This window comes from Pyxicephalus adspersus, chromosome 12 (assembly GCF_032062135.1).
Source record: "Pyxicephalus adspersus chromosome 12, UCB_Pads_2.0, whole genome shotgun sequence".
Classification (NCBI taxonomy): Eukaryota; Metazoa; Chordata; class Amphibia; order Anura; family Pyxicephalidae; genus Pyxicephalus; species Pyxicephalus adspersus.
Genome location: NC_092869.1, coordinates 22,175,509 through 22,202,331, shown reverse-complemented (window position 1 = coordinate 22,202,331; position 26,823 = coordinate 22,175,509). Strand labels below are relative to the sequence as shown.

Below are 26,823 nucleotides of genomic sequence, written 5' to 3'. Positions count from 1 at the left end.
GTTTGCCTGTTTCCAGCAAAATAACCGTGATGGGGCGTGGAAAATACGTGTGACGTAGGTCTGGTGTCTGGATCGACAGGGAGACGCCCTCATCCGCCCTGACTTCCAATCAGATCATAGCTGTCGCTGTCATGAACGAAATAGCCGAGATGGGCAGCGTGTGCTATGAGCCATGCATTGACTCACGTGACTGCTGTGCGCCTTCGTCACAGTGGTCTCAGTGTGCTCTAGTGGCCGCCGGTTACTGGCAGCAGAGCTGACCTGAGTGCTCTCCTCCCTCTATGACAGACTGGACCCTGATAACATGGGGGAACCATTCAAATAACTTTCAGGTCTTAGGGAACCCCTCCTATAATTACTATATCCACAACTTACAGTATACTCCTGTGTTATTTCCCCACCTCCTCCTGTGTCACTCTCTGTATTAGTCTGCCATTTGCAACCCCTATTTAATGTACTGCGCTGCGTACTATGTTGGCGCTATATAAAACCTGTTTATTAATAATGATAACAATAATTATAATGGTGGGCAGTGGGAAGAATGTCAACCAAAAGGATTTGTGAAAGTGTCATACTGCTCATTGCACAAGGTACCCCTAGCAGCCCCTGGATGAGAAACGCTGCACTATAGACCTATATTTGGATGATATTTAAAGAGGAAGTAAACCCAAAATGACCCAAAACTATCCCCCTTACCTGCAATCCCCCAGAGCAGTCTATTTGTCGGGAGGTTTCTTCTATCGGGTTCTGTGTCGTCCCAGTATCCGTCTTCAGGCCGGCGCGCCAAGCACCACAGACTTCTCCTTCCTATGTCACCCTACCCAGGCCTGAGATAGGGTGACATAGGATGAAAAAAAAATTGCCGATCTCACTGTGCATGCGTGAGATCGGCAATTATTTTTCCTTTTAATGAAATGGCTCCTTCTGCGCATACCCGAGATGCTTGGGCCTGCGCAGCAGGAGCGGCCAAGAGCCTCCCGGAATGCGTGGCCTAGGTATCCCGGGAGGTTCTGTGCTCCCATTCACTCTCGATCGCCTAGGGGTTGCTCCTAAAAAAACTCAGAATTTTCTCTTTAAATAAAAGGATTTCCTACCCTTTTATGTAAAGTGAAAATTTTGAGTTTAGATACGCTTTAAGCAGAGCAGATCATAAAATGATGTAGCTGGAGACCCCCAACTGTACTCCCCTCTATAGCAGCGGTCGTAAACCGGTGGTCCACAGAAAAAAGTGGACATTATTTGCAATTTTTATGTTTTAATATTAAAATAAAAGTAATATTCTAATAAATTCTTATATTCTGAATGACAATTTTCGCCTTTATATTGCAATAAATTCATGAACTGTACTAGAGACAGAAAAACAAGGGAGGAGCAGCGTGACGTCAGTGTCGTCTTAAGTTGTATGAGGCAACCGTTGTCGTGCCGTACGCTTCAGTATTGTTTCTACCATTACAACAGTCATCCAGCTCTGTGAATACCGATTCTTAACCAATTTTTGTTTTATTTTATTTGTTTATTTCCTGGATGCTCTTTTAGGTAAGTATGACCTTAACTGTTTATTTTCTTTACCTGTTATATTTAATGGCATCAAACAGTTTGACTTTGATAACTATCATTTCTTGGTTGGTCTTGGATTGGAATGAAATAAACCCATAATGAGCAAGAAAAAAGCAAACAAATATTTTGCATTTCATTAGTAATACCAAAGATAATGCAACTGATGATATGATAAGAGTAACAATATTAATACTTCACTTAACCGTGAGCTGATCAAGGAACCCGAGTTTCCACAGACCATTAGGAAGATCATTATTTGACAAATGTGTTTATCTTGTTAAAAAATGTATTTTAATGGTCCACAGAATTTAAAATTATGAATTTAGTGGTCAGTGAGATGCCAAAGGTTGACGACCGCTCTATAGGATATGACAGCAGTCATCCCCGCCTAGATATTTAATGATGTGCCACAGGGAATCACTAAATATGATTAATGTCTGGTGACTCCTTTACATCCATGTGTATCATTCACAAACTCAATCATTTGTCTCCGGTGACAAACATCTAGAAGAGCTTAAGGGAATTCAGTCAGCCACAGACGAAAAGACAACAATCTTTTGTGGGTTCCTTAAAATGCTGAATATGTATCTTTTCGGGTGAAATGATTGGCAGAAACTCAAACACATGCAAAATTGTTTTGGGACTCAATGGGATCAGTCCACTTGGCGCAAAATAGTCAGTGCATCTGCACATCTGCTGCTGTGTACCAAGCCATAGAGATTGTGACGCAAGAGCAGCAAAGAAGGAATTCAAGTGGAAGTAAATCTGAAAAAAAGCAGGCAGTTTTTTTATTCCAGAAGGGACAGGCAATGTCTTACCTGCCTATTCCTAATCAGCTACTCATGCTGTATCCTGGCCTGCCTGGCACTCCGTATGGGGTAATTCTGACCTGTAAAGATGGCAGTGATAAGCCAGAACAGGTGAGTCTATTTTAAAAATGCAATCGGACAGTTATTTTTTTTTGTTACAGAAGGGACATCACCTCTCTTTTCTTCAATAAAGGACCTGTCTGAATATTTTTTTTTTAAATTTGATATCAGTGCAATGATTACCCTGGTAAAAGCATTCAGGTATATGTAATTAGGCCACTAGAGGGCAAAGTGGTAAAGAAAATAAATCAAGATAAAATGCTATTGATTTTGTGTTTTATAACCTAACTTATTCTTTTTATCCTTACAGCAGGTAACCTGGGGTGAAAATGTAATGTAAGCAAAGCAAGCAACAACAAATACCCTTTTAGGCTGAATCATGCATGCATATATTTAAATAAAGACATAAAATATTTGCTCTAAGACTTTACTGTTAGACCATTTTTCATAAAAAATATAAAAAAAAAATTTAAACAAAGACCTGTGGAATGAACACTTTTTAACATTTTTTTTAATGTATATAACAAATAAAGGGAAGTAACATATGATACAAACAGAACATACAGTGGGAGAACTAGTATGGTAGAGAAGTAAAGAAAGGGCCACATGCCCATTTCTAAAAATATCAAAACTACAGTATAATGGAGGATGGAAGATGCAACATAGTTCTAACTTTTAAAATACATGTGGGATACTTATGGACAGGTCTCTGTCTCTCAAGAACTATGGGAATTTAAAAAAAATAGAAAAGAGAGTATTAATAATAATTGTAGTATGGAGGTGTTTGCAGTATTCAAAGTAGAGCATACAACTTGCAGTGAGGAAGAGGAACAGGTGTCTCAGATCGCTGTAGAAACCAAACACTGCCTGCACCTTCCAGTGACCTGCAGGTAAACCCCAATGGGCCACTCTGAATAAGATCAAAGCACATGAGGCCTGCCCTTAAGAAAAATCTCATCATCAAAAATAAAAGAGGAACATGGGAGTCAAATAGGTCAAGATGGGTCCTGCCCATGCCTGGGTGCTGTATCAGCTCAAGTAACATTAACATGGCTTCTCCTCCACTGCAGATAAAATACAAATATAAAAAACAGAACTGAAACCTCTATAGAACTATTTATTTTGGCCCTAACATAGTAGTATTCATCCAGCGTAACAAACTTACATATCCCAGTGGTGTAGATTCCTCTGTTGAAGGGGTACATTATTCAAATAACAATGATGATCAAGGCAATTAGAGGTGTCCATCATTAGAGTGCATCCCATCAGAGGATCTGACGAATAATAAAGTGCTATCTGAAAAAGCAAGGAGACTTGCTCTCAAGGATGATGATGAAAGAGTCTATGTGGCAATCCTGCTCTAAAAAGATTTGTCATAATAGTAGGCATGGTGAAGAATTGAAGAAAATGGATAATATCTGTTGTTCCTGGAGATATAATGGAAAAAAAGAAGAATCAGTAGGTTCATACTTAAAGTGGATCCAGTTCATGGGAATAACCAGAGTAACAAGAGTCAGAAGGATATCACCATTGCCTTTAAATCCAGTGACATGCTCCGATAAGGGAAATAGGGATTTTCACCATGATGTGATTGGCTACACGAACATGCTTTAGGGCAGTGGTCCCCAACCTTTTTGCAGGTCTGAGCCTGCAATGGGAAAATGGGCGGGTTGTGTCCAGAATTAGAACCCACTCATCGCCCTGATGCATACAGGAGACATGGTCCACGGCACTGGCCGGTGAATCACCAGGACTTTGGTGATTCAGCCGTACTGTCACTGATTTCCCCTATAATCCCCTGAGGAAGCCGAAACGCATCAGGAGTCCAGTTACATTTTTCATATATTGACCACTTTACAGACTTTAGCAGTTGGACTCTGTCTAGTACCAAAAATGTCCCTGTAAACCGCCCTTTCTCTTGCCAAGGGTCTGGGGAGGGGAGCTGTGAGGAAACACCAAATTTCTCTATATTAAGTGGAATACCAGATGCTTAGGTGCCTGGTAGTGAAGTAGCAGCTGGAAAATGCTCATACTGCCATATTCATTCAAGTTGCAAATTTTATGTCTCAAATTAATTGCACAACTGCTTCTCAAATCGACACTTAAAATATAGTAAATATAGTGAATAGTGTTTTTTTTGGCTTTAATGTCTGTCCTGCATTGTGTCATTGTGAGTAGATTTGGGACCAAAAGCCCTCATTCTGCTTGTAATCCAACAACTATCAGCCATGAACTTGTTTAAACCCTTTGACTGCTTTGAAGTGTAGGAGAAAATAATGTTTTTGCTGTGTGTCACTTTTCCCTTTTCTCATCCAGAGGACAAACTGTACTGTGTGAAAACTAATAGGAATTCACCATGTTACTGCAATATCCTTCATCGCTTCCAAATTTAAATGCCCCTTTAAACATAGCAATTTCCTTTTTAGCTATATATTTCTCTTACATAGTTACATAGTAGGTCAGGCTAAAAAAAGACATAAGTCTGGCAAGTTCAACCCCTAGGGAAATAAACATATCCCAGATATGAAACCCTATGGACGAAATAATCCCTGGTACATTTTGCTCCACCAGGAGTAAAAAAAAAATTCCTTTCTGATTCCATGAGGAAATCCTATTATTTTGTAGTCTGAATAAAAGTTTGTCCATGCGATCTCTGCCTAGGCTATAGGTCGATTTGAAGGGATTGGTAGAAGCATTACAACCGACTATGATGAAAACACCAAAAAACAAAAGCAGCTTTACCTACAATATTCACCTTTTTTCGGCACTATCCCCTTCACTGCCACCATCATGCTTTGCACTCACATATATTGTGACATGACTATGGACTTTGGCTGCATAATATGTCGGCACTATATAAATACTGGATAATAAAAATAATAATGATGATGCAGAGAACAGACCTCACATATTAAGGGAAGCCACACTCTCAACATCATTAAGAATAGGGTTGTGTCTTGGCAAGAATCTGGTGGTTTGGTACATATGATGAACAGGGACATATTTAATATATTTAACTCCTGTAAACAAGCTAATATATTGCATTTTTTTTTTAGATTTTAGAACACATCAGAGATCACCATATGCATACAAATCTGAGTATTAAGTTAACTTCTTTACGCAGACAGGGGAACAGAACAGTGTGGGATCTGTATTTGCATCCCTGTTACACAAACATCATAGCAATACTTTGTATGCAATTCACTGAGCATTGTGCAAAGGTCAAACATTAACATTTGCCAATTTTAGATCCTGATTTAAAAGTTCACAGTATGCCAGTTTTTAAAGTAGTACTGCATATTGTCCCTGTAATGCACTATGGTTGTGTGTCATTTCTTGAGGAATTAACATTTGCTGATAGTAAAAAAAAAAGTATTTTAAGAATGACCACTTTGGGTAAACAAATTAAGAAAATAAAACAATTATAATACTTAATTTGTTATATGGAGAATATATGTATATTAAACCAGTTTTATGGCAGGATCAGCCCTGAGGTGGAATCAAGCAATCCTGTGTGGCTCCCACGTTGCTTGTTTTAAAAAAAAACAGTATTTACAGATTTCCCACTGAATGGCAGTGAGTGGTACTAAACTACTTACTTCTGTTCCCATTCATTCGCTAATGGGCTACCAAGGGTAGACACTGTGGGCCTGATTTATTAATGCTCTCCAAAACCGGAGAGGATAGACTATCATGGGAGGACCTTGGTGATCCAGCAAACCTAAAATGGATTTCATAAAAAATTACTTGGTATTAGTTGCCAAAAGTCTTCAGCCCTGGACCAGATCAATTTCAGGTTTACTGGATCACCTAGGTTCTCCCATGATAGTCTATCTGCACCAGTCTTGCAGAACTCACCCAAGACAGTAGTTTGCTGACATTAAGAAGCTGAAACAGCACTGCAATCTTACAGCCAGTCTAAATGGAGCCTTGAAAGTTCAAAAAACAAAATAAAAATGCTTGCTTGCAAGATTTCTGAAAAAATACATTATACAAAATATAAACTAGAAAATGTGGTGAACAATGCTGAATGCTTTTGACACTGTTGATCACCCCCTTCTAATACAAATAACGTGCTCCATTGGTATCTGTGACACTGCTCTCTCCTGGTTTGCTTCCTATCTGTCTGACCGCTCCTTTCAAGTTTCTTTCAATGGTAATTCCTCCTCGCCCACTCTCCTCCCTGTTGGTGTTCACCAAGGGTCATTCCTTGGACCGGTTCCTCTTTCTTTGTACACCTCCTCTCTTGGTAGTCTCATATCCTCCTTTGGCTTACAGTACCATCTGTATGCTGATGACACTCAAATCTATCTGTCCATCCCTGACCTGTCTCCCTCAGTCCTGGATAAGGTTTCATGCTGCCTGTCAGCCATCTAATCATGGATGTCTGACCGGTTCAGGAAACTCAACCTGGATAAAACAGAACTCATCATCATCCCCCCTAAAATTCCATATCTCCCTCAAACATATTTCTTTTTGTTAACAACACTGTTATGCGGCCCTCCCCTCAGGCACGTTGTCTTGGTGTCACCTTTGACTCGGCCCTCTCATTTACCCCCTATATTCTGAACATTTCCAGGTCCTGTCACTTTCACCTACGCAACATCTCCAAAAACCATCCCTACCTGTCCCCTGAGACCACCAAACTCCTTGTACATGCTCTCATCATCTCTCGCCTGGACTACTGTAACCTCCTCCTCTCTGGTATTCCACTAACCCGACTCTCTCCTCTACAATTTATTATGAATGCTGCAGCCAGACTCATCCATCCTTCCCACCGCTCCTCTTCCGCTGCATCTCTTTGCAGATCTCTACACTGGTTTCCATTTCACTTTGACATAGTAGCAGGATGTGTATATACAAAAACAATCCACCTGGGAGTCAGATATGCTAGATATGCCACTGATCTGACAAAGGCCTCAACCATTCCCACTATAATAATTACAAAAGTAATATGTAGCTGGAGTGGGACTCTACAATGTCCATATAAATTGGTGGAAGAAGTTTATATACAGTTAGCATTCAAAAGATGAAAATGGGAAAAAATGCAATATGGAAAGGGGATTTGCATACCTGTATGGACCCCTTGATTGAACGTGTACTTCTCTTTATGGTGATATTTGGGGAAGTAAATTATCACATGAATATTCTCATTCTTACCACACCAAGACTAAAAGTCTTTTTAAAACAACATGTTCTGTGTTCAGGACCATGAATGGGACAGACAGATTTTAGAGTTTCACTTCCCAGTGGGTACACTGTAAAATATACAAAGTTTCAACAGATTCTTGAATTCAGCAGGCACTGTAATGTAAACCAATGTCAAATAAACACATGTTGCAATTGCAGCACAGTAACTATTGCTGTTTTGCAGACAAATGTTTCTTCATACAAATATGAGTATGATTAAAAATCATTGTATGATTGTGGACAGAAAAAAACAAAAATATAATGAATAAATATATATTAAATAAAATAATTAGAGGACAACTGCCACCTACGGGCAAAATACACCATAAAACCATCAACAACAACCTGACTGTGTTTGCATTTGGATACATTTCTAAATAAAATTGATGTTATAATGTTTTGGCTCTGTAGCAGGAAATCAAGCTGCCTTAGATAACAACATGAATTCTGGACAAGGAGAACGCAAATCCAGTGTTACTCTGGACTTTTCACTCCACTTCATTTTAAAAGTTATTCTTAACCTTTAAAAACATAAGCAATATGGGGTTCTGTATGGACATCCCGTATGGAAAGGGGAGAAAGGCTGTAAATTTAAGACTTATATAAGAGATATAGGTTTATAGTAGTTGCAAGTGTCAAAGTATTCTTAAAGAAGTTTTAGATTATAAGAGTAGAAGGTAAGTCAGCATACACACGTGCAATGATTGTCGTTGGAAAGGATCTTTCACAATCCTTTCCAACGACTAATGAGTGCCTGATGCATGAACTACTGCTGTACATACAGCACCATTCTGCTCTATGGAGAGCGGAGGCGGAGAACAATGAGCGGCATCCTGCTACGCGTTTTCCCCCTTCACTTTCATTAAGATTGATCGTCCTCCATCATCCGTGAATCCGCCAGGACGGTCGTTCAGATGATGGAAGACGAGCCCTGTACACACGCCAGATTCTCGTCCAATATCAGCCCTGAGACAATTATCGAACCAGAACCATTGCAAGTGTGTATGTAGCCTAAAGCCGCATACACACGTGCAATTTTTATCATTGGATCTTTTATGATCCTTTCCAATGACTAAGAACTGCGCGTTGAATGAACGAGTGCTGTACATACAGCACCGTGCTGCTCTATGGAGAGGGGAGGGGGAGAGAGACGGAGCGGCTCTCTGCTGCGAGCTCTCCCCCTTCCCTTGCATTAGGATCGTTCGTCTATCTTCTGTGGATCCACCAGAACGGTCGTTCGGACGATGAGCACTGTACACCTGCCAGATTCTCGTCCGATATTGTCCCTGAGCCGATTATCTGGCGAGAACCATAGGACGTGTGTATGTAGCTTAGGAGTAGCAATATAGGGTATGGGGTTTACAGGATGTCCCTAAACATTTAGGTTGCATAGGTTGATTGCTAAACCCCCAAGAACAAGAAAGAAAGATAAGAATACCAGCAGGGGGTTTTTGTTTGCAAATATATTGAAAGATAAGAGACCACTGAAATGTTTTATTACTGCTTGTGTCCAGGTTACCAATGTCAAAAAGACTTAAGCTACGTAAGGTGAGAATCTGGCGTGTACAGCGCCCGTCGTCCGAACGATTGTCCTGGCTCCGTCGCGCTCCCCCTCTCCTCTACATAGAGCAGAACGGTGCTGTATATACAGCACTCGTTCATGCATTGTGCAATAATAGTCGTTGGAAAGGATTGTGAAAGATCTTTTCCAACGACTAATATTGCACCTGTGTATGCGACTTAAATCTAAAGGTAAATCTAAAATTTCAAGTTAACCCCTAAACATGAATAGAGGTGAGATCTTTCAGGGGGCCACTTGTTGCTACATTTTCTAATTTTCTTCACATTGGAAAGATATCTTCCCAATTCTTGTAAAGTCTAAAATGTCCATGACCTTTTTAAATCTCTCCAACTCTAGAAAAAAACATCTAACCCCTAACACATCCAAAAATAGCTACAATGAGTAAACCTGTCCTCTTTCTGGATCCTGGTACTATGCCTTTCCTTCTTTGTGTTTGCATGTGCCAACATGTGACTACATGTGGTCATCACGTCCCAATGTGACAGCTTGGAAGTGACTCCATTCGCTCCTCTGATTGTGTACCAAAGTTGGAACTTGCTAGGATATGACAATGCATACTCAAGCCACCAGCCTATTGTTGTAGCAACAGTAAATATTTTGTGCCTCATTTTACAAAATACCCAAAGATGCGTGTATCAGTGGAAAAATGTTTAGAAAGATGGGCTAAATCTTGATAGCTATACCATGACTCTAACTGTTTTTGTTAACAATGAGCAGTTCTTGAAATTCTTCAGATTTTTACAGCATTTTTGAAACAGAGTAAATAGTACTTTTTAATGACAGGTATAGTAGTACTCAGCCATTCTTATTGAAGAATGATAACAGCTGTCATTGTCCAGTGATACCTGTCAATGTCAGATCAGAACTCAGATGAGCTGCTCAAATTCAGCTTTCTTAACCTAGGTCGCTTTGAATTGATCTGATCATAATCAACTTTGATTGGAACTATCTGACCAATACTGATCAAAAGCATACAAGCCGTAGCCGCATTTTGTTCTGAGTTAAGGCTGCCATGCTTTTTTTTTATAGAAATGAATAAAGCTACAGTACAAGTGGGCAGTATGAAGCAACCATTTTTGGGAAAAGGCTATGATGCAAGGAAAAGCAGCATTATAGTGAGACTTGCTTGTATGGAACTGAAAGTGTATATTACACCATATAGATGAGTAGGGAAATACCATAGGACAACTACAGTCACTTAACTTGCCTATAGAGTAAACGATATGCTCTCACACACTGGAAACACAGTGAGTTTTCCCATTTACTTGTATTGTGGGAAGGATCAGTAAAGCATTAGTATTGTGCAGCACTACATCACAAAGAGCAGGAAGTATGTAATGAGTGGGTATGGCTGCCCCATGCACATATACATTTACAACATAAGGTTTTAAACAATAATAAAATATTTAGTTTTAACACACACACCTATATTTAAAAGAATGTTTACGTGAAATGGATCTATTGCACTGATTCATGTACAGGGATTTCACGTTTTTCTCTTTAATCCCTCTTGATCATATTCCATAACCATACCATCCATTCCTTTTCTATACTTTAACCTGTATGTATATATATAATAACAGTGAATAAGTGCCAATAAGAAAATGTATATAGAGAGATATGTTTCATACTGTTTAATATGATCATTTTAATTACTATTGCACTGGAGGGAAGCATACGGTAGTATGCCTTGCATGGTGAAGTTTACATTTCAGATTTGCATACTCTGTGTTGGTATATTCCCCGATGTACCTCCTTCTGTGATTTCCTCACTCAGTTTTACCTGATGCAGAATGACCTGACAGATAGTTATATCTCATCCATAAGTATGATATGTTTTTTTTTATCCAGGTCATGGTATAGTTAGTAACATGGGACCTGTATTGGTAAAGACATTTTATTACTCACTCAAGTAGCCTTCTGAGTTCAAAAACTAAGAAAGCTACTCGGTTGAGTAAACTTCAACATAACAAAATAAGTCTTTTTTAAATGTGATTTTCTGTGGCTATCTGTTTCACCCAAGCCCATAGTTCTCTGTAAACTTAACAACATGCAATCCCTATTCAAATTAACATTTCAGTGTTGTACTATTGCCTCTACCAGCCTCAGTGTTTTTTTTGGAAAATATTATTGGACAAGCACTTTTTCACGAAGAAACCCTCTACTGTGTCTTTTAGCTTAAGGAACAGACTTGTGTCAGAGCTGAATTTCACTTAAAAGCTCTGCTAGGTGGGGATAGATTTCTAAAAAATAACATAGGATATGCAGTTGGCCATATGTATTGTTGACATTGCTACACTTATCCATGTAAAAAAAGATTTCAGAAGGTAATCCTGAGAACACGAGTAAACTCTTATTGGTGTTGACAATGCTTAGCTTTGTGTTGTTTTGTACTGGAGGAAAGAATACACCTCATGTCTTGTATGGGAGTACAGGAAGAAGAAATAAAGGAAAATCTCCCAAACAGGGTCATAGATTGAAATAAAAGCGTGACCGAAATTTTACATTTTTCCTGATGCTATCCCAAACTGAAAAGAAAATTGGTTGACGTTAGCTTTAAGAGCAGTAAGCCATAGCAATCAATTCACTATAAAGCCCTCAGACCACTACAAGATGGACTATGAATTAAGGCTTCATTCATGCTTTGTGCAATACAGTGCACACATATAGTGAGATACAACACATAGAAAGCAATGCCTGATGTTCTCACTATATGTTTCAGTGCAATGCAATACCACAATACACTGCTGCACACATTTCTGTCTGTTTTTTTGTGCACCTCATTTATTGTAATTAACGTGGTCAGGTCATCATCACTATGAACTGCAATGCTGGTGGCTGTGCTTTGCTGTGAGTTGCAGTATAACATATATACCTTGAGTGACGTCTTATTCATCTTAAAAAGACCAGTATGAGATGGTTTGGTGTCAATGGGTTATAGCATTTCATTTATTGTCCATACTACTACATCAATCTAAACCAAGCCCAGAGATGGAAATACACAGATAAAGACATGCCACTAAATATAATATTATTATCCATAATATTATTATGTAATATTATTATAATAATATTACATAATAGCATTATGTTTGCAATTTTACATACATTTTCCTTTCCTGCACCAATATCATCAAGTATGAACGGGGCCTTAAGATCTCTCTAATGAATAATTTATTGACCTAATAAAATATTTCTTTTCCAAGTAGCTTGCAGTTGTAAGTTAAATAAAGAACAAAATAACACAGAGGTTGTCAACCATTGGAAAGAAATGTAAAAGTAAAAGAGTAAAGGAAAAAAAAGTAATTCAAAGAAGGAACTGAGAGTGTCTGTAGCTCGTAATTTATGTACATGGAAACCACGGTATGATAATTTCCCGACCACAAGCCAGCAGACAACCTCCCATTGCTACCTTACAGCAAAGAAAAGCGCTCACAAAGCGAAAGTCAACATGCTGCTAGCAAGATGGTGTTAATGTTTACCAGTAAAAATGGGCTCTCCTGACATCGCAAGGAACCCTCAGCATTGCATGGCATACAAGGTAAGTGAATGTGCCTTGTTCAGAGCCCGGCTGGCATACTTCCCTTATACAAACCTCAGCTAAGAAACCGTTCACAGCACTCAAGTGCTGTTCAATTACCTGTACAGAGTGGGTATGCCTCCACTTTCAGCTTTCTATAATGTGTGTTACTGTTGGCATGTCTTTCTAACCAATGCAGTTGAGTATGTTGGCATCTTTCACGGTAATAGTTGACTTAAAGTATTGTTTGTATACTTGTAGGCTTTGGATAATATGGTGCATGAATTAAAAAAGCAAATACATGCACTTGTTAAGTTGCTAATTGTGCCAGTTTTTATTTAGACAGAGATGGAATTGTGCTATGTCGCTCCTTACAGGAATATCTAATGTAGGAAGAGCTACCTAAAAAAGCCATATTAATAAACTACAGCGTGTTGGTGAAGGCCTTGCTTTTTGTTTCACTGATGGGTCATCGTTCATATCATGTAAATCTAGACTCATTTTAAAGCAGATTGCTAAAAAATAACAGTTCCCTGATTTCACAGAGCTAAATGTGTCATTTATACATACGTGGTAATACAACATGCATCAGGACTGATAAAACAACGGTCAAGGAGAAAGATGGCTTTACCCTGTACGTGAAATTTTTTTTTCAGAATCTGTACACAAGCAAATCGTATCTTTTTCAACTCTGATTTATTTAAAAATGGCAAACCAAAAAAAACAGGAATATGACCTGTGGTTTGTTGTTCACCTATAGGGCACATAGAAAAAAATGTGAAAGCTGTTATTTGTGCTTTATATGGATTTAAACTGGTACTTTGCCCATTAAGGATGGCATATCATTACTTGCCACCTACTTGTACTCTATTTCAATGCTGGGAGTGAAGAGGAGGGGCCCTAAATCACAATTTGGAGCTTACATAGGGCAGAGGCGTCTCTTTTCATCACTACGCCAGAGTAGTCAATCCCAAGCACCAGCACTGTTATGTAGTAAAGAATTGTAGACAGTCACATTGTCTACCCCTACCCCATACCAAATATTTTGGCCTGTTTTCTTTTCTACAGTAGAAAAGGTAAGTATGTGTTGCTGGTGGGCTCCTAGTAAAATGAACCCATAGTTTTTTTTTAGTTTTGGATAGCTTATGAAAAGATTAGGACCTGTCAAAATTCTTTTATTGCTATCTGTGTTTCCAACAGACCAAGACAGAATATAAGATAGACCAAACACTTCAAAGGATAGTTATCCTTAGAACATGAGGGGAGGGTAAATCTGGAAATAGGGACACTTGGTCTGTTGTCCCTATGGGCCTGGTTTAATAAAGTTATCCAAGGCTGGAGAGGATACACTTTCATTAGTGAAGCTGGGTGATCCAGCAATTCTGGAATGGATTTCTTTCAAAGTCATTTGCTATTTGTTAGCAGATGTTCTCAATCCTGGACCAGATTCATTCCAGGTTTGCTGGATCACCCAGCTTCACTGATGAAAGTGTATCCTCTCCAGCCTTGGATAACTTTAATAAACTAGGCCCAATGTGTCTAAATCAGCATACAGATTTGTTTCTGTTGACATTTCTGTTGCCTAAAACAATCTTTCTTGATCGTTTGCAATGACAGTGGAAGGAACAAGCAGTGTACACATGGCACTGTGCTATAGAGAAGAGGGGGGGCAAGCAGGAGGCACCTTGCTGCATCATTTACTATACAAGATAATAGCCATCTACGCTCACTTGTTTAGTGACCTGCCACAACAGATTGCTAAATGATGTTGGAAGACTGCTGTACACATGCTAGATTTTTACCCCAAACAATCACAATTGTTTTTTCAGATGATCATCTAGTTCAGGGGTGTCCAAACTTTTTGCAAAGAGGGCCAGATTTGGTGAGGTAAAAATGTGTGGGGGCTGACCATTCAGCACGTACTCTGGGTTAGTGGTGGCCTTGTCTGCCTGGGTCCCGCACAGCACACGCCCACCAGGGTGACGTGAGGGATTCCCTGTGCGCGGAGTCAGTGCGGCTCTGTACAGAGCATGTTCTTGGAATTAGAGTGGGCGTGGCCTGATCGGGTCCCACACGCCCACTATTTTGACGTAGGGGATTCCCTGTGCACACATGGGGGACTCCTGTCCTGCCGATTATGGCCGCTGAGTAGCGGGCCGATAATTGCAAGGGGGTTGATCAACTCTAATGAAAAATAAAATTGCTTTTTTGTACGTGTGTATTTTAAACTGTGGTCAACAGTGCTGGCTGGCCGCATATTATTGTTTTTTTGACAGAGGCTGCAGGCCGGTGGAAATCTGAACACGGGCCGCAATTGGTCATGCATATTCCAGCGTCTGTACATAGCTTAAGAAAGGAGGAATTTTAGAGATTTCCTTTAGTTTCTTGATGGACAGGCATTGATGGAAAAAAAGGAAATCCAACAAAGGGACTTTCCCTACTTTGCATGAACTTTACATTGAAGATTTTTGTAATGCATGTGGGTGGCTTCAATAGAAGAAATATATCATCTGGTACACAGTTTGAACTCCAAAGTTTGTATGCACCCAAGGAAACCTATAAGGCATCACTTTGCCAATTGGTAACTCTGCCAGCATTCAAACCCCACTGTACTTTTATATATACTCCACCCAATCATCTCTGCTTTAGAATATTTTGTGAAATCATCAGTAGTGATATGAATACAAAGTTCCACACCAATGATGTGTGGTGTCACTATGTACCTTCATGTGTCAATGCAAGTGCAGAAACTGCAAGTTTTCTAGCTCACAACTTCTTTTGAGCTGTGCTCACTGTGCATCCGTTTTCATAAAAGTAACAAAGCATCCTGCACCTGTCAGTGGATGATTAAAGCATAAAAAAAGATAAATGTCCTAATGCTATAAAACAGCCTCATAGTCACATACTTTTAATTTGTTACCCTGGTTACATTTAGCTAGTTTATTTTTCTATTTTTTTTATTTGTTTCTGCACAAAGCTTGTACTGTTATGGGCAGAAATAGCTTGATATTTCACTTGGCTTAGTAAATGTGATGAGGTTCTGCTGACTTCAACTATCCAATAATGCAAGGAAAAATCCTGTTTCTTAATATTTCCTTGCATGTGATTGGGTACCCCTTTGGAGATCTTACTCCAATGCTAAATCTTGGTTATTAGCAAATGTTTACCTTTTAGGGGAACTATATCTGTATGTTTAGTGAGAATGCATTTTATGACAATATTGTAATATTTACATGAAAATATTTGGCACCAATACATTTTAACATGCTTGTTATTTTTGTGGTTATATTTCATATAGGGATGTGCAGATTCTTCATGTAATGGTTATATATGAGCGGACAGGTAGACTTACACTGGTGGATAGCAACTTTTATCTACCTGGCTAGCACTGTGGGCCTATTTTCATCTACCTGGTGCTGTGCATTGTGTTGTATGGTAATGTGTTGCTTAAAGGGGAACTAAACCTAATTATTAAAAAACTGATCAAGTCAGTCCATTGCAGAATAGAAAAGCAATGACCCTTTAGGAAAATAAAAAACTTTTGCAATTTTCTGATTACAGTTATTTGTCCTCGCTCTGTTGTAGACGCTGCCATCTTCATCTAGTCCTCACCCAGGTTTCAAATATTTGGCCGTCATGATTGGCCAGGCTAAATTGATTTAACTCCTGTGTATTCTTACAAGAAGAGTTAATTCTTTTGAAGAAGCCAGAGGCACACCAGGATACCAGACATCTGACACTGAGCTGCGCATGGATTTTTGACTCAACATTTCAGATTTGACTGAACAATTTTGGAACAATTCAGTCAACTGCAACCAGGAGAAGTGAAAACAAGGTGTCAGGTCTTCTGCACATGCACAGGTCCACTCTCTGGTGCACATACTCGTGCATGGAATCAAAATATATTTATATAACCAGATATACATTGTGCAATGACAATAACCTAATGGAGGCACATTAGATCGTGCCAGTGTACTAGTCAGCATATAGTACCAGGAGAGCCACTGTAGAGTGTATCTAGCCATTATATGTAATAGCTAGGTGTACACACAGTATATGCTTTAATCTATATCTGTAGTTCAGATCAGGTTGATATTTGGTTTAAAAAAAGGTAAATGCGTGTAACCTAGGTTTATTTTTCTTTTGAAGTGTGTATTACATTAAACCTTACACCTTTGAAGCATCTACATACAGAAAGCCTGGTACCCTAAACTCTGACCTTTAACACGAGTCATAGGTCTTCCATTTTTACCTATTAAAAAAAAGTCATTATTGCTCTACAATGTAACAATCAGACCAGAGCTGTAGTTCCTCTATGATTCCTTGAAATCCCATCCCAAGCTGGATGGTAGCCAGACTATATTCAGTTTAAGTGCAGAGATGGCAGCAAGGCATGTACAGTGCACAATAAGGGATAGTGCAGGGGGGCTGTTCAACCAATAGCACTCCTAGGCATATGCCTATTGTGCCTAGTGGTAAATCCAGCCATACCCCCTCATCAACATTCTAAAGGATTTATAAATTCAACCTTTATGTTTTATTACATATCTTCATTTTGACCCAGGCACATTGTTAATCTTTGAACAGTCTCTATATTCTGCTTTATATGTGGCTTTATCCAATCGCTTTTATAAAGCCCTTGATAAAAAAAACAGTCTCCAGTATCCATCTGTAACAATCTGAATCTATTTACACAATTGGTATAATGGTCCTGTAAAGGACCATTGTACACAAACGCTTGTCAATAGCAAGTGTTCCACTGATCATATGCAGTGTATATTGTTTTTAAGAAAAATCTCTTTACATATGTCTGTGTTGCAATACGGTGCAGTTACTGTTCATTAGATGCCCAATTTCAACCATTAGAAGACCAGGAGGGGTTACAGACCATTAAGATGTAAAGTGTTTCTGAGCTATAGCAAACCATTGAAAAATGCTATTAGTGTGGTTTACTAGCCGTGTGGCTGTCTTGCACAGGAACTGGAGAGGTAGAGAAGGTAGAAACTCTACATTTGTGTGTACTTTTTCCTCCTAAATGCTTTAAAAAAATCCATTCCAGTCTATGTATAAGCAGATGAGTGGTGAACCTCCCATGAGACATTACATGTAGCGTCTCAGCACCTCCCTGCATTAGGCCCATACAGCCTTCTAAAAGTCTGCAAATATAAACAGGCGAGACACTAGGAAATCATTTGTTCACCTGCCCCTTTCAACAGGTTCCTAACACAGGAGACATTAAAGTATGTAATTTGTTTTATTCATTTCCTTGGAATATAGAGGTCTTTTTGGCTTTATTATGAGCAGTTTGGCTTCTTTGTAAGGTCAGTTTTGACATCTGGAGCTTTGTTTCTATTCCATCATATATAAAATATAAACAAAGCAAATGCATGACAAATAGTACATGTACATGTGTAAAGCTTTGGTTGTATAGACGATTATTACAACAACAAAGTAAATTAGCAAGCTCTATGTCTATTACATTGCAGCCTCTAGGACAATCTAAAAATAAATAGAGACAATAGAATAGACACTCTATGTATAAAGTTGGGAATAAAAGAGTTTATTTAGGTTTCATAAATAAAATACTTTTTTTAAACACCCAGTACGTGCATGCTAAACACATGATGATTGCAGTGTTTGTGTTTAATTTGTTTTAACACATAGGTGCTGATGTAAAATGGAAATAAAGTAATTCTTGCATAAAATGTACAAAATTAATGATATAACAAAAGTACTTGAACAAAAAGGAACCATTCAGCAGTGTTAAGGGCAATGTGACGTCTAAATACCCCAAATTCCTTGGCTCTCTGCCATGCTTTAGTCTCTATCATTCTCCCTTGCCTGTCATTGAATAACCATAGAAATAGTTGTAGCTTAATTTTCCTGATTACTAATAGAAAGCTTTAAATGAGAAAGGCACTTAGGTTGTTCAATTGGCAGTTTGAATTATGCACTTGAAAGCTCACTTCACTTAGTTTAGGAAATATGGGGGAAATTTACTTTGCAATGAATATCCAATGACATGCAAGGAAGTCTAAATCTAAAAAACAAGATTTGTGTTTCACATGATTGGATGGTTGAAGTCAGAGTTTTATCTCATTCACTAAGCTAAATAAGGTATCCTGTAGACAGACATAGCACAAAGTTGTGTAATGATTATTAGGGTTGTGTGAGTATACTAAAACACTGGGTGTTAATTTGCTATGCTTTTGGATTTTTATTTTATTGCTGTTGGTGCCCCATTGGAAGGATCTACTTTCAAGGCCTTTATTAGGCCTTGCCACTCCTTTTTTTGGGGTGGAAAATTAGCAGAAATGCAAAATGTTACACATAGAGAAGTTGTCACACTGTAGAGAAGTTTCCTTCCAATAGGGTCAGAAAAATCTCAGTGTAGGGATTTCCCCTTATTTTAGAAATATTTTGACTCACTTCCTGTTGTATCTCCGCTAGAGGACATAGGGTAAATCTTTCCAATAGACACAAATACAGCGATAAAAAATGATAGTGAAAATTACCCTTTCACAAAATACAAGCAAATTGGATTAAAGCTCAATTTTTATGCTTGAAACCATTTTAAACATTATCATACTTTACTTTTGGCATACAAAGTGCTACAATCAACTTAAAAGCAGTGCACTTGGTCTAAATTGTAGGATAATAGGTAAAAAATAAGAATCAAATAATTTTAATATTTGATTTTTTATGAAGTGGGAGGTGTGCATTATAACATCTTTTCTAAAATCTTTCATGATCTTGACTTGTGCTATTATTTTATTAAGGAGCTGTATTGCTGCCAAGATAAGTAGCTCTTTGAAATTTCTTAGTTGAGGTATCCAAAGAAGAAGAGAAGAGTGGTATTTTTTGTTATTTATTGCTTGCTACTGTTATGTCTTTACCACTTTCCATAGCTGCTGAAAGGATGAGAACAGCACTGCGTTACTCTTATGTGTATAGTAGTTTGTGAAAATTATGCTTTTGTGCATAGTCGGAGTTTGAGAGCCTCTTGTAGCTCATGTTCTGCACCTAATTGTACAGCATTTCAAGAGCTAGTGAGAAGTAGCTAAGAAATTTGAACATGCTGAAATGTCTATCTGCAATTGTACAAAACATTTCTTTCATACACCCTATAATTTCACATCTACAGAGCCACAGCTTGGCTGCCACTACTCTGCTGAGAGCCTCTTCTGAGGGCTAAAAGCAAAATGATAGCACATCACATCGTGGTAACCCTTCCAAGTGTTATAACTCACTAGCAGCTCATTGAAATGCTTCCAATGGCTGTTCTTCTAAAAAAAAATGCAATGGTAGGCAGAGTAATTAAAGAAATGTAAAGAATTTAGCATCTATAACGGGTAATGTTTTATTACTTAAGTATAGATGCATTTTAACCTGAGTGCATCCTATGGCACAATATATTAGACCCTAGCAATCACTTCAGAATCCTAGGAGAATTCTGTTCCTGAGTGATTATCCTGTGACTTATTAAAAGCAAGAATCCGTGTGATCTTTTAGCTTCAGGAGAGCCCTGTTCTGTTGGATAATTGCTCTGGTCATAAAGTATATCTTTTTTTTTAAACTAATGATTGAAACAGTAAAGATATAAAAGGAATCCAGAAGAAAGGAGAGAAAAACAAAACAGAAAAAAAAAGAAGAAAAAAGGGTGGGGTAGGAATGGGTCGGGCCTACAACCCAATTAGGTGATGACTTTGTTAATTATTACTATTTCACAGAGATAGGTGTGCCTGAGGGCCGTCCCTGAGCCCAAACAATTTCAAGTTTGTCAAGACGGTCATGCAGCCTGGCCGTAAGCTGTTCCATGAGCTAAATATCCCTTATACGGTGAAGTATGCTGTCCGTGTAGGGGGTGAGGGGGGAGTCAGATTTCCAGTACCTGGGAATAGGGCATCTAGCAGCCATTAGAATATCAGCCATTAAATGTTTATGGGGTTTAGGAAGATCACTGATAGGAAGCCCCAATAAATGGGTCAATATATCCAGGTGAATAGGTTCCAGCTCCCCTAATAGGTGATATATTATTCTTCAATTTGAGGTTATGGGTGGGCAAAAACAAAAAATATGATGTAGAGTGGCAACCTCAGAACCGCACCTCTAGCAGAGGTTACTTATATTTGGAAAGATCCTATGAAGCACCTCCGGTGTAAAGTACTAGTGCATTATTATTTTATAAGTATTTTCCTTATATAAAGAACTTTTCTAAGCCTCTTGCCACAGTATTTTCCTAATATCCTGTGAAAGAGCTCTACTCAGAATCTGTTCCCACTTTTGCACATAGGCATGTTTCACTACTGGAGAATTCGAATCCACTGATACACCATTTCCCAAATGAGGTGAGTAGTGGAAATACAAGATCCTTTGTTAAAATCTTTGCAAAGTGCCGAATTTCTAGATAGCTATAAAATGAGATGCCTGTTACTTTAAATTTCTGGAGGATCTCCTGATACGATAAAAGCCTGCTTGTGCAAGGGTGTACTATTTGAGCAAAATGAAAAACAAGCCCTCATGACATGACGAGCCATTCTCAATCTTTTTAACATGAGGGAACCCCTGAAATAACTTGCAGGTTTTCAGGAACCCTTGCTAGAATTACTATATCCACGTGCACCCTTACAGATAGCTAAGAAGATCATTGGTGTCACTTGAGAGTCACAATTTGTTTAAGAAACTCCTAGCCACTTTTGGAGGATTCCTAGGGTTCCACAGAACCCTGGTTGAGAAAAACTGAAGTACAGGACAAACAGAACACTGGAAGAAAAATAATGTTTTAGGTTGAATCAAATCCAAAGTAAAACAAAGTAAGGCTATTAGGCAGGGGTCGGCAAATTTTTTGGACTACTCGGCCATTTTAGGAGGTCAAGTAGGCAGACTAGGCCATAAGAAACAAGGTGTCCAAGGAAAGTTTTTTTTCCAACCGTGTCTTCCACTTATCTGCGATGTAGCCTCTGTACGTGTGCGTGTGTTTGACACAGGGCTTTGTTGCCGAGTTGAACAAAGAATAATTCGTCAGTCCATTCGGGGTTGAAAACATGAGGTTCGAGGTCAACCTTCCGGAGACTGGTAGCTGCACGTTGCTTCTGCTCTTTAGGCATAGTAATTAGGGTTACCGTGCGGGAACTCAATGATATCGTGGGAACTCGCGATAATGCAGCAATTCAATTAGGCTGGACTAGGGGGACATTAAGCCGGACTGAAATACTGGCTGGGCCGTATCCTGCCTAAAGGCCGAAGTTTGCCTACCTCTGCTGTAAGGCAATGTGTTTGCAGTGCGGTTACCCCTTTCTCATGCCACTTAGCTGCCGCCTTGGATGATACTCTACATGTAGTGTCAACCCGCAGCCACCATTAGAGTATAAATGGGTGTAGCAGTGAGCAGTTCAGTAGTGCTCTGCTGGCCACTGTCAATTCTTAAAATGCTGGTTCTTTAGGAACCAGCTCTGTAGTATTGGTGGTTGAGCAGCTGGCAAGGTGCCAGCTTCTGCAACTGCATGGGAACATTTATGTCTAATTGACCTTAATTTTACCATTACGGCCTTCATGTACGAAAAGGCCAAACATTCAATGCAAGGGATATGACGCTAGACTGGAAATACAATTTGTTATTGTTCCTTCACCTTGATGTTGATGTGCATATTACAAAATAGAACAGAAGGCACAAAAACAAGAATATTTGGATATTCATAAACACAGTAAACTGATATGGAATTGTGCATATTGAACATCATTGTAAATAATCTATCATGCAGCATTTGGATGTAAATTGCTGGTGTTGTGCTGCACACAGGAAAAATTACAATTCATCCTAATATTATTACCACTTTGAAATGTATTTATGATGTATTGTACTGTAAAGTGGTGTATTGTTACTATGACACCAATGTTTCCAAGGTTTATTCCTCAAATGTTGCATAAGGACATTTACCTCAGGTTTCTTGTAGTGTGGGTGTTCGAATACGGGTTGTCCTTATATTCGACCCGAAAATGGCTGTTTGAATTCGAGTAGACCCGACCTGAAAGAAAAGGAGATTTGACGGCAAAAATTTGGATTACAAAAAAAAATGTAAAAAAAAGGTCCTAGAAAAAATTAATAATGTTAATATAATTTTTTGAGTGTTTTTTTTTTACAGGTTATCCTACAATGACATGAAATCTCTTACTCAGTAACACACTTTCCAGCATAGAAATATTATGATACATTTGTTACATTTTTCTTTTATCCACTTCAGAAAAATGTAACAAATGTATCATATTACTGTGCTGGAAAGTGTGTTACAGAATAACTGTGGCTGCAATTATTGAGAAGAGTGTGCGATCCCTGGGGCACTAAAGGTTAATTAACCTGTAGTTATTCGGCATTCGATCACCCGAACAATATTTCACTATTCGATTGAATAGTGAGATATTCGACCAACACTAGTTTCTTGTGTGAATTTGACACATTTGAAATCCCTGCCTGCGCAGAACCAAACAGTTCTAAAGCTGGGTACTAATAATTGTCTCTGAGAATCTGGCGTCTGTACAGCGCTTGTCGTCTGTCACCTGAACGACCAACGGAGAAGGAAGGATCATAATGAAAGAAAGGGGAGAGAGCGCAGCGGGGTGCAGCTGTGTCATTCTCCCTTCCCCCTTCTCCTTAGAGCAGAGCGGCGCTGTATGTACAGCGCTCGTTCATGCATCGTGCAGTCGTTTGTCAGTCCTTTTCAATTACAATTATTAGACGTGTGTACATAGCCTAAGCCCTTTGTGACAGCACCAATAATTATGGGTAACAATAGACCTGTGGGCAGGATGTAGACATTCAGGTACTTACAGTTTTGGACAGTTTTGTTGGTACTTTTACAGCTTATTGAAAAAGTACTTTATGACTTCTGAAAAGTTATTTCAATAAAAGCAATTGTCCCATGTATATCTGCATGCATTTGATGTGTCACTGAGCAAAGAAAATGTAAAGAGAGATAAAGTAATATTTTTGTATCTACATCTGTTGGTAGCCCTAGAAAAGATTGATTGGAGTGACCTTTTTGTAATTAATATCACACACATATTTCAAGTTGTGCCATCAACCATTTATCATTCAGTCAATTTAAATGGGGAAAAGAAGTCACTCTGCTATTTGGTATCACTGTGTGTCACACACTGATCATGGAATAGACAAAAACAAGGTAGTTGTTGTCCAAAAAGATCGGAAACAAAACAAATGACACACAAATTAAAGGCAAAGGCTAAAAGATCATCTCCAAGCAGCTTGATATTCCTGTGACAGTTGCAAACATCAAAAAGTTTAAGGTCCAAGGCACTGAAGCCAACTTCCCCAGTTGCATTATTTAGTAATATCTCTCTGAATTGGTGGTCAGTGGCAAATAAATTTAACCCTACACTTTTAGTATTCATTGGTCTTTCCTGATGATATATTCCCATGCTGCTCCTTCTCCTTAGCTAGGCTAGGACTTTACTTATGGAGTTCACAGTAAAGTTCACGACTGACAATGCAGTGTTAGTTTCACTGCTGGAATGCAGAGAGCTTTTCAAACACCTGGCACTAGGGTTGCCACTTTTTAGGAAGAAAAAAAAATACTGGCCACATGGTCTTTTATCGAGAACCCTGTTGCCAGCCTGCAAAATGCCCACAGACAGATGCAGCCCAGGACAAGGTGGCCCACAGATTGTTGACATCTTCCTGTTGCATTTTCAAAACAAGAAAGTGAGGGGAAATCCTCCGAGCAGGACACCCTGGTAGGGCTTTATTTACCCCCTGAGGAAGCTCTCTAGGCGAAACGGGTCGAGAAAGGATACCGTTTTCTTTTCTATACAAACATAGCAATAGCAATCAAAGTGTGATTTTATCTATTTGTACTGTATGTTTTTTGTAAGGTATGCATATTACTGTTTTATTCATGTAACAATATTAATTAATAAAGCTATGTTTTTGTTCAATTATAATTTTGAACATTGGGTGCCTTTCAAATAGCCTTCCCTTTCCTTCTTTCCTAACGAATTTCTAGAATTTTTTAAGGCTAGGAACATACCAGTCAACCGGTTTACTGGGGCTTATTGAAATTCTCTCTTTTGTGATAGTGGTACTTGAACGTATACATGCCCTGGCCTCAGGTTCACTTTGAGCTAATTGTTAGATATGTAATCATACATAAGCAAGTGTAGAAATGATGTATGCCATGTTGATCTATGAATATAAGTTCAAAGGCAGCCAGACTGTCCACTTTTCTTAGATGAGTTTGTGTATTTTATACCAATGATGTCATGACATGTAGAAGTTCAAACTTCTACACAATATTCAAAATCCTAAATTAATCTTGGATGAAGTTTTGGATAGAAGGAACAGAAAAAGCTAAGCAAGATGTTTAAATGATGTCTGCTTGTTGGAACAACTTATATATCTGTCAGATGTAGTTTATTTTTTTCTTTGTTTTAAGCATCATCTTTGCTACAAACTAAGCACCAAAACGGCATTCCTCAGAATCTCCGTAATGCCCCCCAAAAAAAGGCTTTTTCAAAAGAAAGAAGTGAAGAACATAAGAGCATTGAGCCCAGCTCATTGTGTGCAGATAAAGACTGTGTTGCCATGGTAAGTTAGTCAAAGTGCTCCTATGTAATTGAATCTGTGTGCGTATCATTCACGCATTTAGCTAAATGAGCCAACGACCTGTGAGTCATGTGGAGTGTGCAAAGGATGGCAAGTCAAGAGAAACACCTACACCACAACAGTGATAAGTGGGCAAGCAAAAGCTACTAAGTGGCTACATGTATTATGGGAGCTCCAACATCTTCCGGATAGTGGGTGGCAATATAAGACAATTCTTCCCTCCGATCCTGTATTTAACCACTTTACAAACAAACAGCATCAAACCAGAAAAGAGATTATGGGACACAGTGACATAACTATTATGTAACCTGTTTTATTATTGTATGTTGTTAAAGGATTCTTTAGGAATTGAACATAAAAGCTCACATGCTGTACACTTTGCAAACAGCAAATAAGTACCAGAGTTTGCCTGATTGCCATATTGTTAAGTGAAAAGCACAGTTTTGTAAAACCTTGTACAGACGTCAGATGGACGCCAGATGTATGTTGCTGGAAATAATCTTTCGAGATCGTTTCCAGTGAGAGATGAACAAGCGAGTATTGTACCACAGCACCATTCTGTTCTTTAGAGAGGGGAGGGGGTGGATGAGCGGGCCCCATTGCATTTTCCTCCATGGGAGTGCACAAAGGTCATCCGCAATCGGTTGTTCATCAACCTTCCAAAGCACTGAATCTATTGAAAATCTATCAAGATCAATATTTGTTTGGGATATTGATCAAACACTAATCAAGGAGGTCTGTCCTTTGACCTTTTAAGCAGTTTGGAGCATGGAGATAGCAGTGGGCTTGTGGTTGATCACTTTTTTAACTGTACAACAGTAGCATATACAGTGAGGAGCACTTCCTAACAACTAGAAGCCAAAAGGAGTGCACCCCTTTTCTTACTTTACCAACACTGCTTTGTCTGTTGTTTTAGTACATATTAGGGAGTGCTCCAATTGGCTCCTGGTTGCCGGGCAATAGTGCTTCATGGTACATACTAAAACAATGAGCAGAGCTGTGTTGTTATAGTAAACAGCAGGGAGTGTTTCTATTGGCTGATAGTTGTTAGGAAGCTTTCCTGCTGTATAGGCTACTTCTGAAAAATTAAAGAAAAGATGTCAAGGACAAAAAAGCTACACATGTTACTGTTGATATTCAGTCAGATTCCTGTCGAAGTAATCTAAGTAATCGATGCATACAAGGTATCAGGGAGAAATCAATTAGCTGTGAACAAATTGACTAGTGTATGACCATTTTAACCTGGCTCTGAAGCTCTTTATAGTAGGTAATAGCATGGGGGAAGTTTAGGCCATCTACCTTTTCCTATTTAGTGGGGTGCTCAATAGTTGGGTACCCCTTGCATGGTCCTATAGTTTCATTGAAGCTTGGCCTCATTTTGGTTTAAAGGTTTTCTATAAATAAAGAGTGCTAGAAACAATACCTAACCCACCCTTCAGTGTTATTTCACTGTAATTGTTTGTGTTCAGGTGTAACTGATATAATTATC

General features: G+C 38.8%; 1 protein-coding gene across 2 annotated transcripts in view; it reads left to right on the top strand.

The window, feature by feature from the left end:
• Positions 1–12,599: 12,599 nt before the first annotated feature.
• RASGRP1 (RAS guanyl releasing protein 1) overlaps positions 12,600–26,823 on the top strand; it is an 81,122-nt gene continuing 66,898 nt past the window's right edge. The window contains exon 1 of one of the 2 annotated variants that reach the window (XM_072427682.1): positions 12,600–12,739. The gene's annotated coding sequence lies outside the window, so the exon portion shown is untranslated. The remainder of the gene's footprint in view (positions 12,740–26,823) is intronic. The other variant, XM_072427681.1, reaches the window with a different exon arrangement.